This window comes from Cupressus sempervirens, chromosome 7 (assembly GCF_028749045.1).
Source record: "Cupressus sempervirens isolate cs-2001-9-10 chromosome 7, ASM2874904v1, whole genome shotgun sequence".
NCBI classification, from domain to species: domain Eukaryota; kingdom Viridiplantae; phylum Streptophyta; class Pinopsida; order Cupressales; family Cupressaceae; genus Cupressus; species Cupressus sempervirens.
In genome coordinates, this window is record NC_143124.1 from 897,831,974 (window position 1) to 897,850,557 (window position 18,584).

The following is an 18,584-nucleotide window of genomic DNA, read 5'->3' on the forward strand; positions in this document are numbered from 1 at the left end:
CAATTTCAAAATGGAGTATCTTTTTATTAAAGTATTACCTCATCAAAGAGCGACATGATGAACTACATGGGATGATTTTTTAAAATTTTCCAAAAAATGTAAAAGAAGGTGACATCCTGCTAAGAGCCGTTGAACTAATTCTCTGATTTAGTCAAGCAGTGATTTATAAACAACCTTGATGAAGATTCTAAATGGAGGGGCCAAGAGGAATGGAAGATTGTTTCTGAGTTGCCCAAAAACTTTGATATTACATTCTGAGATGTCAAAGGAAATGAATACATTAATCACACACTAAGCTTGAAGGTTTTAAACTCTATAAATTTTGATTGCAAAGTCATCCCAGATATGCTCGAAGCGTTCAAAGTTTGGTTGATGTTTGACACACGTTGAAAGGATGTTTGCTAATGAAGAAATTATTTCAACATTTCTTCCTTTTTTCAAGGCTATTAGTTGTGGTTCCACAACACACACCCCACTCTATAATAGGAATGGGCACACCCTACTTCTTTTGGATCCCAAACTCACAATTCGGGGACTTGAAGAAAGGTTAAAAGGTCAAAAATAAAAATTAAAATAAAATAAAGGTAAAAAAAAAAATTTAAAAAGAAAAAATAATAAATGAAAACAAATTTAAAAAATAAAAATAAAAGGACCACGTTTTTATTTTTTATTTTTTTTAAATTTTTAGTCAATCGTCAATTGAAGAGTAATTAGGTGCTTTTTCATTTTTTTATTAGGTTTTCATTATTTTCAACTAATAAACATTGTCCTTGTGTTGTACAGGTTAAATGGCATCCACATCTGGAGAGAAAATGGCAACCAAGCCCGTTGTGTTCAAATTGGAAGGTGTGTTGTCGAAGTCGAGATTTCATGACAATCGTGCAAAAATTAAAGACACCAACTTGGGACACACAAATTTGGGAGAATTCCTCAAAATCTACAACAAACCCATGGAAATATTTATACTAGTATCCTCATTGATTTGTTTTGGGTTGGTGAGCATAGCTTCACATCCAATATCAGTGCAGTCAACCAAGTTGATTATGACAGTAGCACAACATTTTTTTCCTAAAGAGAGAGTGGGTAAAAGTGTAACTGAAGAAGTGGTATTGGACCTACAACCTGATAAAATTAAAAGGGTCTTCCATCTCCCAAGGGTGGATTAATTTATTAGACTCTCCTATGAAGCAGTGGGGAGATGGTATAGGGAACACCTTAAAGAGGCAACAAAAATCATCCAATCCGCCTACCTCATTAAGCAGACTCCTTTGGGTAGGATCGCAAGAAAGGTGGACATGACTAGGGGATACATTAAGAAAGATATTGGCTATTCCAATAATCCTTTTGAGCAGAGTCATGGGTTTACCAGTAGCTAGCCACCTTAGTGCCTTCATTGAGACAATCAAGACAACAAGGATGCCACTAGACTGGGCCACCACACTAAGTGAAAACTTATGTGAACAACTGGGGGTTGTTAAAAAAATGAAAAATTTCTATATGAATTCTTACATGGTGTATCTACTTGTAGCAAGGGTGACAAACTACCCCAATTTGTACAAAAGAGGTAGTATGCAAGATCTTAACACCTGGCCCTACATTGTCTACCCTTAGTTGGTAAGGAAGAAGCTCTCAACATAGAGCAACGAATATAGAAACATGAATGATGCATTCATATTTGTAGTCATTCAATTATGAAGGTGATTACACAAAAAGGTTATCCGATGAGGCAAAGGCACAAATAATAGCTCTCAAGACCTACTTCATCCAATTTAAGACATTTGCATATCTGCGGATAATTAGTGCCACTATCAACTATTGGTCTCAGAATGGTTTTGACATTTGAGTGTTAACACACTTAACCAATTTCACTATACATGTCAATTACACTATGTATGTTGAACTATAGTATGTGCCAAGCTAGTATTTCAATAGGTGTCGAGTGACTTTAGGTGCCAAGTCATAGTTGATTTCAAGTAAGTTAGAGTGCTTCATATTCCAAGTTAGCTATAATCATACATGTCTCGAGCAAGACAAAATGTAATAGTTACTAAGCAAACCAAGATAGTATATGTGTCGAGCACCAGTAGTCCAGTATGTGCCAAGTAACATAGAATTAGCATATGACTTTGTGCCCTCACAAACTCAGATGTAAACTATTTTTGGAGCTGACATAGAAAGATTTTGAAGGAAAACAAGGATAAGAATGAATCTTGTATATTTTCTATGCAATCAGCATGCAACCAATTATAAAAATGGAGAAGGCATGCAACCAATTAGAAAAATGGAGAAGGAATGCAACCAATGAGAAAAATGCAAGGAATGAGCAGGAATTCAAGATTCAATATGGATCGTAGATCCATATCTAACCCTAAGTCTATGAAGTCTATATAAAGAGGCTTATACTTCATGATTTTATGTTGCTTGCTAAAGAGAAGTTAGAAGGAAGTTTCTAAGTAGATAACAAATTTCAGAATAGGGAAAACAATAGGGGTATCATAGACTTAGAGAGTTGAGCAGCAGTTACACATTTAGTTGAGAAAAATAAGACAAGGGATAAGAATAGAGATCAGATCAAGCAAGGGTTACATAAGAGAGAGTAGATCAAGTACCTGAATCCAATAATTAAAGATTGCATACTATTAGGTTAGTTGTTATAATACTTTCTTGCTATTGTATTAGATATTGGAAATCCTATATTGATAGGTTAGCTTAACAACTAGGTGGGAGAACCTTTGGAGACGGTGATTGAAAGTCCTATTGAATTAGGTGGGTTTAATAGCCTATTGTAAATATTTTAATGGGGTGACACTTCATGTAAAGTGTTTGTAAATCCTTTAACCAGGTCACTATTAACGTAGTGTAAAGCCTTTAATAGGGTAGACCATTAGAAATGGTCAAACAATTATTGCTACAGTAATTTTGTGGGTATCATTCCCACCCCAGTTTTACCTTCTTATTCCTAGAGGGTTTCTGGGTTACCAAATTCCTGGTGTCATGTGTTGATGCATACTTTTATTTCATGTTTTCTTAAATGTTTACATGCATGCAATTTACTTTTAGTTATGTGTTGAAAAGGATGTAAAAAGGAGAAAACTAGTTACTTTTGATTCACCTCCTCTCCCCCACAAAAGTACTCTTCCCATTTTGAATATTTCAATAATTGGTTTCAGAGCAGTGTTCTCACAAGGAGAAGCCTAAGAACTTAGAGAAAAGGTTTGAAGATGGAAGTCTTCAAACTTGGATAGATCATAGACAATCAGGTGATTCATGTGCATGTTGCTCTACATAAATTAGAAGAAGCTAGAGAAGAATTGAGAAAGTCCTTAAAAAGAAGGAAGGATATAGCCATAGCTGAAAATGACATACACTACAAGGAGATTGATACCACACAAGTGTTTTCTCATGGAGATTCCAAGGAATTTGATGCAGCAATAGTAGAACTGATGGAGAAAAATAGATCACAAGTTGAAGAAATCAAAATACGCAAGCTTGAACAATAATCACAAGCCATAATTCTTTGTGAAGTGATTGAGCAATATAAGAGAGCCATTGAAGACAAGGCCATGATAGAAGATGACAAGAGAAATCTTACCAATAGACTGGAGGTGAAGACAATTGAGTTTGAAAGAATCTCAAACATGCAATTGGACACTCTAAGCCAAATGATGAATGCTCATCATGAACTGAACATGAAGGACATTGAGATCTCCACTCTGAGAATGTAGAATGAACACTTGTAGAATGATTTCAAGAGAGAAAAGGAGATAGTAGAGAGCTTTAGAAAATCAAGTGAAGCCATCAAGCACTTTGAATAATTGTTGAAATTACCAAGATCTAGCAATGGCACTTCAGGACTTGCTTACACTAGCACTGAGAAAGGAGAATCATCCAAGACTGCAGAAGAAAGGAGTAACAAAGGTAAGAACACTAAACCTTGATGCAGGAGCATCCAGAGGTATAAGGGCAATCCTGTGTGACCCAAAAAAATATACTTAGACTTAGTTTTTGTTTCATGTGTTTTCATTTTTGGATACCCATTTGGGTCAAATAAAGGTTACAACTCTCACAGTTCCACTATTAGTGTGTTTGAAAATCTTAAAAAAATAGGAGCATGTAATTGGGCCATCATTTTTGTAAACTAGAAGGTGTGAATTAGCCAGATGAATGTAATTGTAATTTAGAGCATTCCGAAAAAAGAATCAGGTCAAAAGGCCCCACGGTTTGAAAGTTATTACAATTTTTTGGGTTTTGGAGACCTCCTAAGAATGCTTCAAAGTCAAGTTGGGGGCATTAAATGACCTTGAAAATGGCTGAAAAATGGGGGACGAGCAAATCTTGTCCATAGGGCTATAGAGACTTCAAGAGCTTTCTGAAAATGTAAACAGTTCGTCAATCGAAGCTACGGTACAAAAGTTATGCCTCCCAGAAATTTGATTACCATTTCTGGATTCTTCTAGATTTGTACCGACTTCTAATGCAACTTCTAGAACCTTCTATTTGGTTAGTGGATGCCTACTAGCACTTTCTAGAATGTACTCCTAGTCCTTAACCCTTCGAGGTCTATTTAAGGAGATTTCTGGCATTGTAAAAGGTAGTTCGGAGTGGAGTTTGAGAAGAGGTACTGAAAGGAGAAATTATCTCCAGATTTATGCTATTGTAAGCCCTTAGGGCATGTTTTGAAGTTCATTTTCTCTGTACTATTTGTACTAGCTTATTTTCTTAGTTAATATAATTTTCCCTTTCTGTTGTGTCCATTTTGTTTCTTGGGTTGTGTCCCCATCAAACCTACTTGTCATTTCTATGGTAAAAAGGGACATACCTCTAATGTGTGTAGGAGCAAGAATCGTCATAAGCATAAGCCTAAGAAAGTGCATGGACACCTATCACAAGATTGTAGGACCAATACCATGAGGGCACCAAGATTTGATGGTCACTACTACAACTACAAAAGGTATGGACATAGAGCTTTTGAGTGTAGATCAAAGCCTATATGGACACCTAATTAGCTTGCAAGGAGAAACCACCATGCACACCACCGAAATTGGGATTAAAATACTAGGAAAAGTTGTCATTACTATCAAGAGTATGGATACATTCCTAAAAATTGCTTAAGGACACATTTTAGAGGGAACTATAGTAAGTGGTTAAGCCAAACCACATGTTTTAGTTGCTTGAAGACTGGACATATCAATAGGTATTTTCCAACAAGGGCAAAGGCACCCAAGTTAGAAGTTAACAAGGGTAAAGAGAAAGTGTATGTGGATCACATAAGGACAAAGATGAAAAGGACATGGAAAAGAAGGGATGGATCAAGCACATCCAATGGAGGGATCACTTCACCCAAAAGGTCAAGTGATCACACTTCATCCAACTAAGCAAAAGAAAGATGGATGGGACTGGTATGCAAAGCTATATCCTACATCAATCCCAAATAACAAAGGAGTACTACAAAGAATATATCAGCACGAGAAAAGATGCCAAGTCAAAATTTTGAAGAAGCTATTGAGTTACCCTTGGATGCCAAGCAAAGCTCCATTACATTCCAAGTTTCCAGTAGCAATCAAGTTGATAGTTGATGCAGAGTGAATGAAATTCAATGGATGCCAAGTTATGTTGAAACCTTCAAGTGTTGAGTTTATAGTTCTATGCATTCTGCAATAAATGCTAGGTTTTGAATTGTATAATGTTGAATTTTTCTCATTTTTATGTCATTCGAACATAGAGAAAAGACAAGTAGAATGAAGAAGTGATCAAGCTACAACCTAACAGCCATTTGCATGAATTTCAATAGTAATTCAGCACAAACTCATCAATTTAAAGGTACTTATTAGTTGTTGAGCTATGTAGTGTTAAATGTTTATTACATATTTAAACCCTAGTTTAGTAAAATGGTATCAAGCTCCAAAAACCCTGAAGGAAAAGAGATTCATGAGGTTCAATTAGTTAGCAAGGAGGTCAAACAACTTGACTTCAAATCCATTCCTAAGGTTACGTATAAGAACAACCCATTCAGTACTTTATCTATTATCACATCCAAAGTAGTCATGGTGCAAGATGTGAGAAAGTTTTATAACTGCAAAATTGGTGCCATAGGTGATCTTGAAATCTTCCAAGCCTATGACAAGTTATTTGATAATGGGATACTGAAAAAAAATTTGAGATAGTTGAGAAGAAGGGTTTGAAAAATGCCCTAGTTTTTCCCACGATGTTTAAGACTAAACGGATTCACATTATTTTGAGTAGAATTCATGATGGTTGTGTTGGGACTAAAAATTGCCTTCCCAATTTTGAGTACCATTGAGAAAATTGAGCCCTATAAATGCTTTTTAATGCCTATGTACCCAAATATCCATTTGATCCCCCTAAGGTGTTTAATGTTTCTAACACCCTAAATTCAGCCTGTCTAATTGTTCTATGAAGAAAAATTGAGATTTCAAGCCATTTTGTGAAGTCTCGTTTTGAGCTAGTTTCAAATCTGCATTTTCGCCCCTAAGTGTCAAATAGCGACAGGAGGCCATGTTTGTGATTGAATATCTTACACCCAAAAATGTTTTGTGATTCACTACTTTGGGAGTTTCTATTTTCCATATCTAAGAACTTATGTTTTAGATTTTGAGTTCTTTTGAGTTCGTTTGACTAGGTTTCGAACCCCTCAAAGTTGGTCAGTTACTGTTTTCATGCTTTTGCAATTATTTCTAAATTCTGGGAAGCCCTATTTGATGATTAATATTTTTGACCCAGTTGACCAAAATGTTGAAATTCCTTTTGTGTTGCATTGTAGATGTCAAGGACTTGTTATGTTTCAAGTTCCAGCTTATGACGAATATGTTTGATCAATTTTCACACAAGATTCCAAATGCAATTTCTAAAGTTTTACTGGTGTCAACAATTGCAAATTGTTTGGTACTCCTACTCATGATGTCATAACTTGAGATCTGTGATTTCCTAGATTGAATGGATTGTGCCACTATGTTTTCCTCTGAAAGTACTCCAAGTATGTCAGTTTGCAAGTCATGACGAATCCATTTGCACACTTTTCTAGGTCAATTCCATTTGCAAAAATTGATTTCTTGTTATTCGTCATGAGCCCAAATCATAGATCCATAATGTCCTCATGATAGAGAACCAATGCCCCAATTTTCATTTCCCCATGTGCTCATTTGCCTAGTTTTCAAAAACAAATTCACACCTAGTTTGTTACTTTCTAACATGTTTTTATGCAGGCAGTTCTGAGAAGTCAACTTTGTTGGTCAATATATTTTGACCCCAAATTCTTAATGAGATGAAATCTAATAGGGTGCAAGAATGTGGAATCAAGATTTAGTGTACTAGATTGCAGAGCTCGGTCAGGTGTTTGGATCAATTTGTATAGCCAGTCAAAGGACCTCCTAGCACCAAATTCATAGTTTGCAAATAAGTGGTAAAGTGAGTTTATTTGATGATTCAGTGTTTGAACTTGATTCAAATCAATCCAAGGTAGTGATAAATCAATTTTAGGATTCAATTGCCTAAAAAATTAAAAAAAAATTAGTCAAACCCGCTTTGAGGCCCAACTAATCCCATCAAATTGATAAGGTATTAGGAGTCAAATTGTTTTAAATGGGTGAAACAAGAAGTTTATAGTGAATCAAGCTATCAATGAAAAATACTTTATTGGCATTTTCCAAATTAATTCCAAAGATACTTTAAAAAGGTTTGCTTCATAGGTTTTTCCATTTGAATGGCACACATCTTTGACATAGCATTATATAAGAAATAAAGGGATGCATTATTGGGAGATTAATATACAAGTTATTCAACCACAAATCCATTAGTATGTGATGATTGGAAAAGTGGTAGTTATATGATGACAAAGGCATCAATAAGATCATTATTTGAATAGACAATGTTTTCAAAGAAAGGAGAGACTAGTGAAAACCATAGAAATGACACACACAAGGACTAGACTCCATGCGAAGAAGATCACGCCATAACAAGGGATGCCATAGAACCATATGCAAGCCATAGATCCAAAAAGCTCCCTTCAACTCAAAGGATGCTAATATTAAATTCTCCTTTGCTGAAAATGAAGAATATATACTAGGGTTGTTGACTACAGGTGAAAAATTATGCAGTAGACCCACCATGAAAGAAAACTCATCAGCACTAAGCAAAAAGAATAGGGGAGTTTAAAAAGAACTCATGCTAGCTTTATAACCAAACATAGTAGATCATGCAGGGATGAAATAAGGAGGAGTTGCCACTCAGGTCAAAGAAGACCCCACATAATATAATAGGCCCATGTAGGAAGAGTAGGGGAAGTGATATAGGAAACACAAGAGCTCATGCATTTAAAGGAAAAGGAAAGGCCACCCATCAAGGGGTGATAGAAACAAATTTCAAAGGCAATGTCTTCAAAAGGGAAGGAATTTCACGCCACTCTAGGAGCCGCAGGAGCAAATAGAGGAGATTCACAAATTTGAAGACGCCATAGTTTTAAAGTTTGAAACCCATGTTGAAGGGAAAGCTACCAATCAATAGAGAAGCTCCTCGATGAAGGTGACATACAATACAGAGAAACCATGCATAGAAAAGGGGAGGGAGTAATAAAAAGATAATCAAAACCCACTAATTAAAGAAGGAGAATCTATATATTGAAGACTGGGCTATATGAAAAGTAGCAAGGGAGCCTTACATTATAGAGCAAGGAACTGACTAGTGTTAACAAATGAAGAATTAGCATATAAAAGAAAAAAGAATGGGTAACTCCTATGCAAGACTAAGATGCAAAAAGGGGACGTATGTTGGAGGGAGGAAGTAGTTGTAGTAATGGTGAAGCAGAAACACAAGTAAAAGTATAGAGAATTTCATGTGTGGTTTCGGCAATCCCAACAAAGAAGCACCCAATGCCTTTCTCAAATCTTGATATTATCTGGTTGCTAGTCAACAAGGTCTAGAGGTTTCTTTTCTACACAATCTTCCATGAAAACCCCTTTTTTTGTTATAGTAGAGCGATCAAAGAAGAAGCTGACATTTGATAAGAAGCCCACACAGGTTAACAGAACCCACAGTTAGGGAACTAGGCATTAGAAGAAGGCAACTCACACGTTTTTAAAAAAAAAAGCAAATGCATCCAAATTAAAAAGGGAAGCCATAGTCCATGCAATTTATAAAATGAGGCTGGCTAAGACAAATTCATAGCTAAATATGGAGGGACACACATTTGAAGGGAGTAGATTAACACTAGATTTAAAAGTGCAGGGCAGAGAAAGGTTTACCAAATATCCCACATTTTTCGTGGGCGGGCACTTTTAAATCTTTAAATACAATTGCACACATAGAGTAAGATGTCTTAAGAATTAAAGGCTTTTGAAGAGTAGTGGTTGTGCACAGCTCCCAGCTAGTTGTATGATGATGTCAGCCATATCTGACCAAAGTGAAATTTTGAATGAACTAATGCATGAGCTGATATGGCAACAGTGAATGAGATTGTGACACGTGGATGCATCAAATGGTAGGGGCATACCTGCAATAATAAGATGCATGCACGATAAAGAATGTGGGGATGCAGGATGTTGCCACATGGCAGTAGGTCTCATGGATGGTGAGGTGGAAATTAAGGGCAGTTTAAGATGGAGGCACTAGATCTTGACATGTGTCATGATTCGACGGTCAGTGCATACCTACTTTTTGAAGATGCTCAAAGTTTAAGAAATGTAGACAAGCTGATGAGCGCCACATGGCCCTGATGTGGCACTTGATGGAAGGCTCATCTAATCAAACATTGACACATGGCACCCAGTCAAAGGAGGGTTAAACACAAATTTGAAGGGGGTGGAATAATAAAATGATTTTTAAAAAATTTTATTTTAAAATTATTTTCAAAAAGTGATACGTGCAGTATTTTTAAATGTAGAAAAGTTATTTTCTGAAGTATAAACTTTATAATTTTTGAATTTTTGAAAATATTCCAAGTTGCAGACCTGACATTTATAGCCAATGGAGTGATTTTCAATTCAAATTTTTGAGGGTTTCTAAGAGGCTAGATATGTGATATTATATATCGCCAAAATTGTGAGAAGATGATTTTTTCGAATATGGAGTTAGTTTTTGCACAGAATGCCACCGGTTCAAGCTATAGGAGGTTTTCTCCCAGATTTCCAGATTTCAACCAAATTCAAGTATCAAAATTCAGTTGTGATTTCCAATGAGGTAATGAACTAAATGTGGGTAAAATGTGGTGAAAATGCAGTTGGGGTCGATCTTGATCACATCTAAGTCAGTTAGATGGGGATTTCACCAACATTTTTATGAGGTTTTTAGATATTTTGGCAAGCGGAATGATGTTCATCATTAAGCAGAGATATTTTCAAGTTAGTTACAGAACAATGTGAAACCAAATCAGATCAATGGTAGAAAGAAGAGAGAGGTGATTCAGTTGCAAGAGATTGAATTTCAAGTGGACAGATGGCAATTGCATAACAGATCTGAGAATTCATTTTCTTCTCCTATATCTTTCTATTTTTCATTCTTTGTAGGGGTTGGTAGTTTTGTTTGGGTAATACTAGCAGGGTTCCAGTGTTTTACTGTGAAACCATTTTCTTCAGTAGATTTCTCTTGTATGAATAGCATTAGGAAGGATAATACAGATACTTCAGATCTATTAGGAGTTTTTTGTGTTTTCATTTCATGCATATGACTATATAATTTCAAGGAAATTAATACAAAGAGAAACAAATTCATTAGTTTCATTCTGATTCTTGTCTCCTCTTATCAGTGATCTTCAATGTTGTATGATCTTTAAACAAAGAGCTTAGGTTGTAGTTGCAGTCCCCTAAGGCTGAATATTATTTCATTTTTACTTATGACTCAAAAAGTTATGTAACTACTTTAGGGAATTAATAGGGTTGCAAGTTTACTGATGGGGATATCATGTAATAATGAGGTTCAGATTGAGCACAGATGTCTACTTACAAGGTAAATAGATAGATTATATATCTGAATATATAAATAAGTATCAGATATCCATATATATGCATTAGATTCATGGATTTTCCCAATGGTTAAGGCACTGATCAGCTATAGGGTCACTTAGTTCTTGCTGTTGAATATTAGGGGTTTTTCTAAATTCAATATTATTAATCAAATGTTCTTTCCCTTTCATGTTAAAGTTCCTAAATGTTTACCCCTCACTCAACTTATGAGATTAATAGCTTTGCATTTAGCTACTGTAGATCTGTGTCATTTCATGAGTCATTAGGAGAAATAAGGGTAAAATCTTCTTAATAGATTTAGAGATATGTTTTCACACTAGTACAATATTAATTGAACCTGAGGTCTACTCACCTAGGTCTTGCAAAACTTGAAGTAGAAGAAGGGTCAAGCCTTATAGTTGGCCTAATGTCTAAAATGGCATGTTGAGAATGGGAGTTAGCTACCGCTAGATATGTCATATTCTCATTGGGATAATTGAAAACCCTCCAGCATTTTCAAACACCAACAGATAGGACCTATTAAGATTACTAAAAAGATAGTACATAGAGTTACGGGATTCCCAACCAAAGCTTGGCCAAAGAACTTGAGAATCAATAGAAGGGAGGCTATTGGGAAGAATACAAGAGCCAAATGGAACAATAGGGGAATAACCATTGACACTATAATAGAACCCCTACTTGACTTTGCAGTTAGAGTAATTTCATAAAAATTCTACCAATCAAGTAGACTGAATAGCATACCCTGTATAGCTATTGATGTAGCTTACAAGATGGTAAAGAAAGATCATACCTATGATCTAGCAAAACTAATGCTTCAGCAAATAAATAAAAATTTGGGAGCAATAAGATGCAAGGGAGCACAATGCAAATTTGGATCAGTATTAGTCTGCATATTCTTCTATGTGATGGAAGAATTCCCTTCAATTGGGAAGGTAAATTGGAATTCCAACAAGTCTGCAATCACAAAAATCAATGAGTTCATTGATTAGATTTGAGATAATTTTGAGGCTTAGATGACTAGCTATTTGTAGGATTTTAAGAAATCCATGAAGCAGAGAATTAGAATACTAGTTTCATTGGTAGAGAAACATATCAATGACATGCTTTTTGGTTGACATTGACTACACATACATTCAAGTTGTAGTGCCAAGAGTAAGATGGTTTAGGCCACTAGGTTATAATTTGGATGTGGACCAAGCCTTAGCTACAATCATTGTCCTACTTGTAGAAGATAATGATAAATTTGCCAAATATTTTGGCACATATGATGTGGTCAAGTCAATGGTTGAGAAAAACTTGAAGACAACCTCTATTATCAAGAGGAAGGATAAATTAGTGAAGAAGATAAAGAAGAAATTTGGAGCAAATATTGAAGGAGAAGCAGGCGGTGAAGAAGAAGAAGAAGTAGGAGAAGAAGAAAAGTGAAGAAGAAGAGGAATAAGGGCAAGGGCCTATAGAGTTGACACAAGGCTAAGGAGAAGATAAGGAGGAATGTGTTAAGGAAGATGAAGCTAGGGAAACACCTACTCAAGCTAAGAAAAAGAAAAGAAATGGTAAAACTTATCCTGTAGCTCAACCAATTGCCAAAAGGCAAAAGAGCCCACTCAAGCAAAACCAAAGAAACCTATAACAAGGGCTACTAAAAGGGAAACAATACAAAAGACCAAAGAGGAAGAAAAAGAGAAAAAGAAAGCCATTGAATATCCTACTAAAGAGCCAAAGAAAAGAAGAAAGTATGTGGCACAACTAGATACTAATGATGAAGAAAGAATAGAGTCAGAGGATATCAACCAATTTAGAGTGGTAATCTATTCTCCTAAGTCTGCAATTGATAAACTTTGTGAAAAGATTAGGAATGCAGATTTAAATGATTTAAAGACTCTTGATTTTAATAAGATCAGTAGAGAAGAACAAAATAAAGTAGAGGAATCTATGTATGGCATGATGAAAAAATTCAAAAATACACCTCTAGAACTTGACAATACCATGCCCAAGGAACTGTATGAGATAGCTGAAAATAAATGGCATTATTGTTTGAAAATAGAGAAGGAGATTAGATAATCTACCTTAGCCCAAGTGATGCCTAACCTAACAAAAGGTCAAATAACAAAGGAAAATAGAAAACATGTTGGAAAATTTACACCTAAGTATAGAGCCTTTAGCATCTTTCAAAACAAGATTGAAGACGTAGTGAATAAATCCACACAATTGTGGAAGTCAATTTACAAGGTAACTAATGACAAAGATGAAAAGGAAAATAAGGTAGAAGCCAGTACCATGGAGAAGGTAGAGGCAAAGGAAATAGAGGAGTAGGAAGAAGAAAATAAATAAGAGGAAAATAAAGATGAGGAAGAAAAAGGAGAGGAAGAGAATAAAGAGAAAGAATAGGAGGAATCAGCTAAGGGAGAAGACATGGCAACAATTAAATAGCAAGAGGAAAAAAGTGTGCAAGACACACAAATGTCACCTCCTAGTCCTCCTCATGTAGCCATTACACCTGCAAAAACTATAATAGTGAAGCATGTTACTAACACATCATGTCAAAACATCAATCCCTTAACTACAGAGGCTCTCCAAGACCCTTCATCAATCTACTTTACAGGCACAATTATGCACAAACCCTATATTGGTGAGTGTTGATGAGTTGCAGAAGGCAGTAGCAGAACCAAAGAGAGAAAAGGTGAAACCACAAGAACAACCTTTTAGCTATACAACTACTTTCACTAAAATTTTGATGGTTCTACCACTTACAGCAGCAAGTGATAATATTCAGATGTTGAGTGCAGAAAAAGGGGAAGAAATAAGAACAATAAGAGAAATAGTACAGATAATAGGTACACCCCCAACAATTATTATTGATCAAGGTAAATTAGAAGAGGAAAAGGAGGAAACAAAAGATGAGGATCAAGTTGCAATCTAGACATTGATTGAATTACCAAAAATTGGCACTCTTACACAAACTATTCAAAAGAAAAGCACTGCAATTATATCATTACAAGTCCAAACACCAGGCTTTAGCTCTACAAAAGTTTCCAGGATACTTCACTATGGAGATCCTGAGCTAGATGAAGAGATTATTAGACCTCCTTATGACTCCAAGACCATAACCACTTAGCAGATAATTGAGATGTAGAATACACTAGATAGGAGAGAAAGGTAGGAGATACTCATAAAAGAGTATAAACACAAGCAAGAATTGAATGACATTAAGGAAATCTTTATGGATGGCTTTAGCTTGTAGTCAGTAGATGAATCAAAACCCATAATGGAGCAACTATCAGATATAGTTGACCTCGTGACCAATGAAGACTAGGATACTAATGCTAAACTCATGGAATGGTTAGAAAGAAAATTTCAAGGGAAGGTAAATGAAAAGATATCAGGTGATATAGCACTAGCATAGGTAGAGTTGGCTAAGAAACTTGAAAAAGTCAAAATTTTACTTTTGAACACTTTCTCATTGTACAACAAACTGTGTGACTTTTTCAACTTCACACAAGAGACTAGCCAATGTATATTGAGCTTGGAGAAAAATCTTAAGATTTCTAGCATGCAGTTACCCTTAAATCTAGCTCAAAGTGAGAAGCATTTTGCACAATTGCTTCACACTCAAAGGGAGTTAGTTGTACTTACAGTTGTACTCCACATTTGGAAGTCCTCCACAAGGAGCAAGTATATGTAGAAATAGTTCTAAAGAAAGATCCTAATCTTTCTACACTTGATGGACTCATACACCTTGCTATAGAGACTGCCATTCAACACAAATCATTAGACATTTCTTTGGAGAACTGGGATGCAGCTCTAAAAATAATAATGACGGTAAATAGTAACTTTTTGGCTAAGTATGGTATTACTCCTTAGAACCCTTTGACATTAGTGTCAAAAAGGGGGAGATATATGTTTTAGGGGAGATTTAAGGGAGATATAATATTTTGATGAAGATATAACTAAGGGGGAGAATACTACAAATTTTGATTACATTCTTTCATTCATTTTGAGGATAAAAAGGAAAGTTTGTAGATAGCCAAAAGGGGGAGATACAAAATTTTGATAATCATATTGAAGATAACTCTATTCCATATAAGATCTAATACAAAATGCAAGAATTCCATGACTCTAATAGATCATATATAGAACAAAGGTATAGAATACAGGTACAGGGAAAATGACAATGAGTATCAGGCACATCAGCATAAAATTTTGGTTTCAAGAATGAATAAGGCACAATCAACTCAAGGTCAGTTATAAGGTATATTGTTCCTTACAAAATTTTGAAATTTTGAAGATATGCCGAGTAGAATGAAAAATGCACTCATAATGTCAGTTCAATAATGCATAGTTAAGTGTTTTTGACACTCATGTCAAAGGGGGAGATTGTTGGTCTCAAAATGGTTTTGACATTTGAGTGTCAACAAACTTAACCAATTTTACTATACATGCCAAGTGCACTATGTATGTCGAGCTACAGAATGTGTTGAGCTAGTATTTTAATAGGTGCCAAGTAACTTAAGGTGTCGAGTAAGCAAGAGATGTCAAGTGATATATAGGTGTCGAGTCATAGTTGATGTTGAGCAAATTAGAGTGCTTCATATGTTGAGTGAGCCAGAACCAGACATGTGTCGAGCAAGATAGAATGTAATAGGTGCCAAGCAAACTAGGATAGTCTATGTGCCAAGCACCAATAGTCCAATATGTGCCAAGTAACACAAAATCGACACATGAGTATGTGTCCTCACAAACTCAAATGTAAACCATTTTTGGAGACAAAATAGAAAGATTTTGAAGGAAAAAAAGGATAAGAATGAATCTTGTATATTTCATATGCAATCAACATGCAAACAATCAAAAAATGGAGAGAAGGCATGCAACCAATGAGAAAAATGCAAGGAATGAGCAGGAATTCAAGATTTAATATGGATCATAGATCCATACCTAACCCTAAGTCTACGAAGTCTTTATAAGGAGGCTTAGACCACATGATTTTATGTTGCTAAAGAGAAGTTAGAATGAAAATGCTAACTAGATAACAAATTTTTGAATAGGGAAAATAGTAGGGGCATCATAGACTTAGAGAATTTAGCAGCAGTTACACATTTAGTTGAGCAAAATAGGACTAGAGATAAGAATAGAGATCAGATCAAGCAAGGGTCACATAAGAAAGAGTAGATCAAGTGCATGAATCCAGCAATTAAAGATTGCATACTATCAGTTTAATTGTTCTAATAATGTCTTGCTATTGTATTAGATGTTGGAAATCCTATATTGATAGGTTAGCTTAACAACTAGGTGGGAGAACCTTTGGGGAAGGTGATTGAAAGTCCTATTGAATTAGGTGGGTTTAACAACCTATTGTAAATCCTTTAATAGGGTGACACTCCATGTAAAGCGTTTGTAAATCCTTTAACCAACTCACTATTGACATAGTGTAAATCCTTTAATAGGGTAGGCCTTTAACAAGGCTAACCATCAAAAGTGGTCAAACAATTATTGTTGCAGTAATTTTGTGGGTAACCCCATCCCAGTTTTACCTTCTTATTCCTAGAGGGTTTCTGGGTTACCAAATTCCTAGTGTCATGTGTTGATGCATACTTTTATTTCATGTTTTCTTAAATGTTTACATGCATGCAGTTTACTTTCAGTTATGTGTTGAAAAGGATTTAAAAAGGATAAAACTAGTTACTTCGAATTCATCCCCCATCTCTTAAAAGTACTCTTCCCATTTTGAATATTTCAACATCAAACCCAAGAAGCTCCCCAAATATCCAAGTGACAAATTGGTGTTATTGGAGATTGCACGGTAGATTGTATCTGCATATGAGAGGCTGAAGAGACAACAAAGACCTTGTTGGGCATGGCCCTTGGTCATAGGACCATATCAAGTGAAACAGAAACAAGATTATTTTTCCTTTGAATAGGAATGGGAGAATTATCCCCTTGAAGAATACAATTCCCCTAGGTCCTACTTTGATAATATTGGAAGAGAGGAGAGGCTAATTGGTAAGGAGTTCCATCATGAAGATGTTATTGAAAATTATTGGATGAATACAACAAATAACTACAATGTCTACATAAAGGACTATTGTAGGATGACTTTGTATCTAGAAAAGAAGGCTCTCACACTAAACATTCTAGAGGAAATAAGGCAACAAGATTCACAAGAGCTATTGCCAAGGTTAACAAGGAGGAGGGAAATGATATTAATCATTGAGCAAGGCATGTAGTCAAAATTACCAAGGATTGGATCAAGAAACCTTTTAAACTTGATCCAATACCTAACACGATGATCTTTCCTACTCAAGCTCACCCTAAGAAAGGTAGAGGGAGGAAAGTCACAATTCCTATCTTTGCAGCCTAGTCTCCCATTAGGCCAGAGGCAGTATACCAACTTGATCATCTGGTTGGATACTATCATCCTCTAGAGAGGAATTGAAAGAACAAAAAGAAGAGGAGCTCCCCCCAAAGGATTCAAATAGAGCAGGGTGATGTATAAGGGTCTGATGATACTAGTGCTTCCCAAGTCAAGGATGACCCTCCCTCCCTTTGTGCCTAGCCAATTAGAAGAGGAAGAGAGTCAGCAAGGTTCCATTCCTCCTTCATAAGAAGAACCAACATCCCCTTCTGCCTCCACAAAACAAAGGATGATTAAAATCTGAAAGAAGTAAAGGCAAAGAGTGACTAGGGGAATGGTTCATTTTCTATATGTTTCAGAGACCATTCTCGAAGGAGAAGAGGAGGAAAAAGAGTATACATATGAGGAAGAATAGATACCCTTGCATAAAAGAACCTGACTAGCCAAATCCACCAAGCAAGAAAGAAGAAGAAGTACCATAAGCATATTGTCATCCACACTAGCACCACCATTGGAAGTCTCTTCCTTGAAAGATGAAATACAACAATGGGTGGATGAGAAAAGTGAAGAAGGTGATGACATTTTCAATATGTGAATTTTGATTTTATGCCTATTTGTACAAAACTAGTTGGGGATAAGATCAGCGATACCCCTACAAGTGAACCTCAATAAGAAGATTGGACACAGATGTTGTCAGATTCATGAGGTCCTAATCTTACTCCCCCATCTCCACCACAAGTCACAATGGTAGATAAGGGCTCGACTACTCCTCCACCCTAGAGTTTAGAAGAGGAACAGGTTTAGAAGGGACCATCACTAGGGGAGGAACTAGAAAAAACAACAACCAATGAAGTTTCAAAGGAGGGACTAATGGTGGAATATTCTCAACCACATTCCCAAGACACTGAGGTGCAAGATTTAGGGTCCACTGAGATTGAGATCATAGAAGAAGAACACTCATAGAGGGAAACAACTTTGAGGAGGAGTGATAAGGGGAAGAAGGTATTAGAACACACCCCTTCCTCCTTGAGAAGAAGGTCTTCAACTAAACACATCCCAAGAAGGCTCCAAAAGGAAATAATGAGGAGTAGTAGACCTCAATTCAATGCTTTGAAGGAAGACATTTTTGAGATTGTAGAGGTTTTCAATAAACCTAAGTCCTCATTACACGAGGCAAGACCATTGGTGTTTATCACTAGTTCATAGAGCTAGGAGTTGTTCGCGTAAGTGGTCGTTCATCCTAAGGACACAAATGTAGAAAG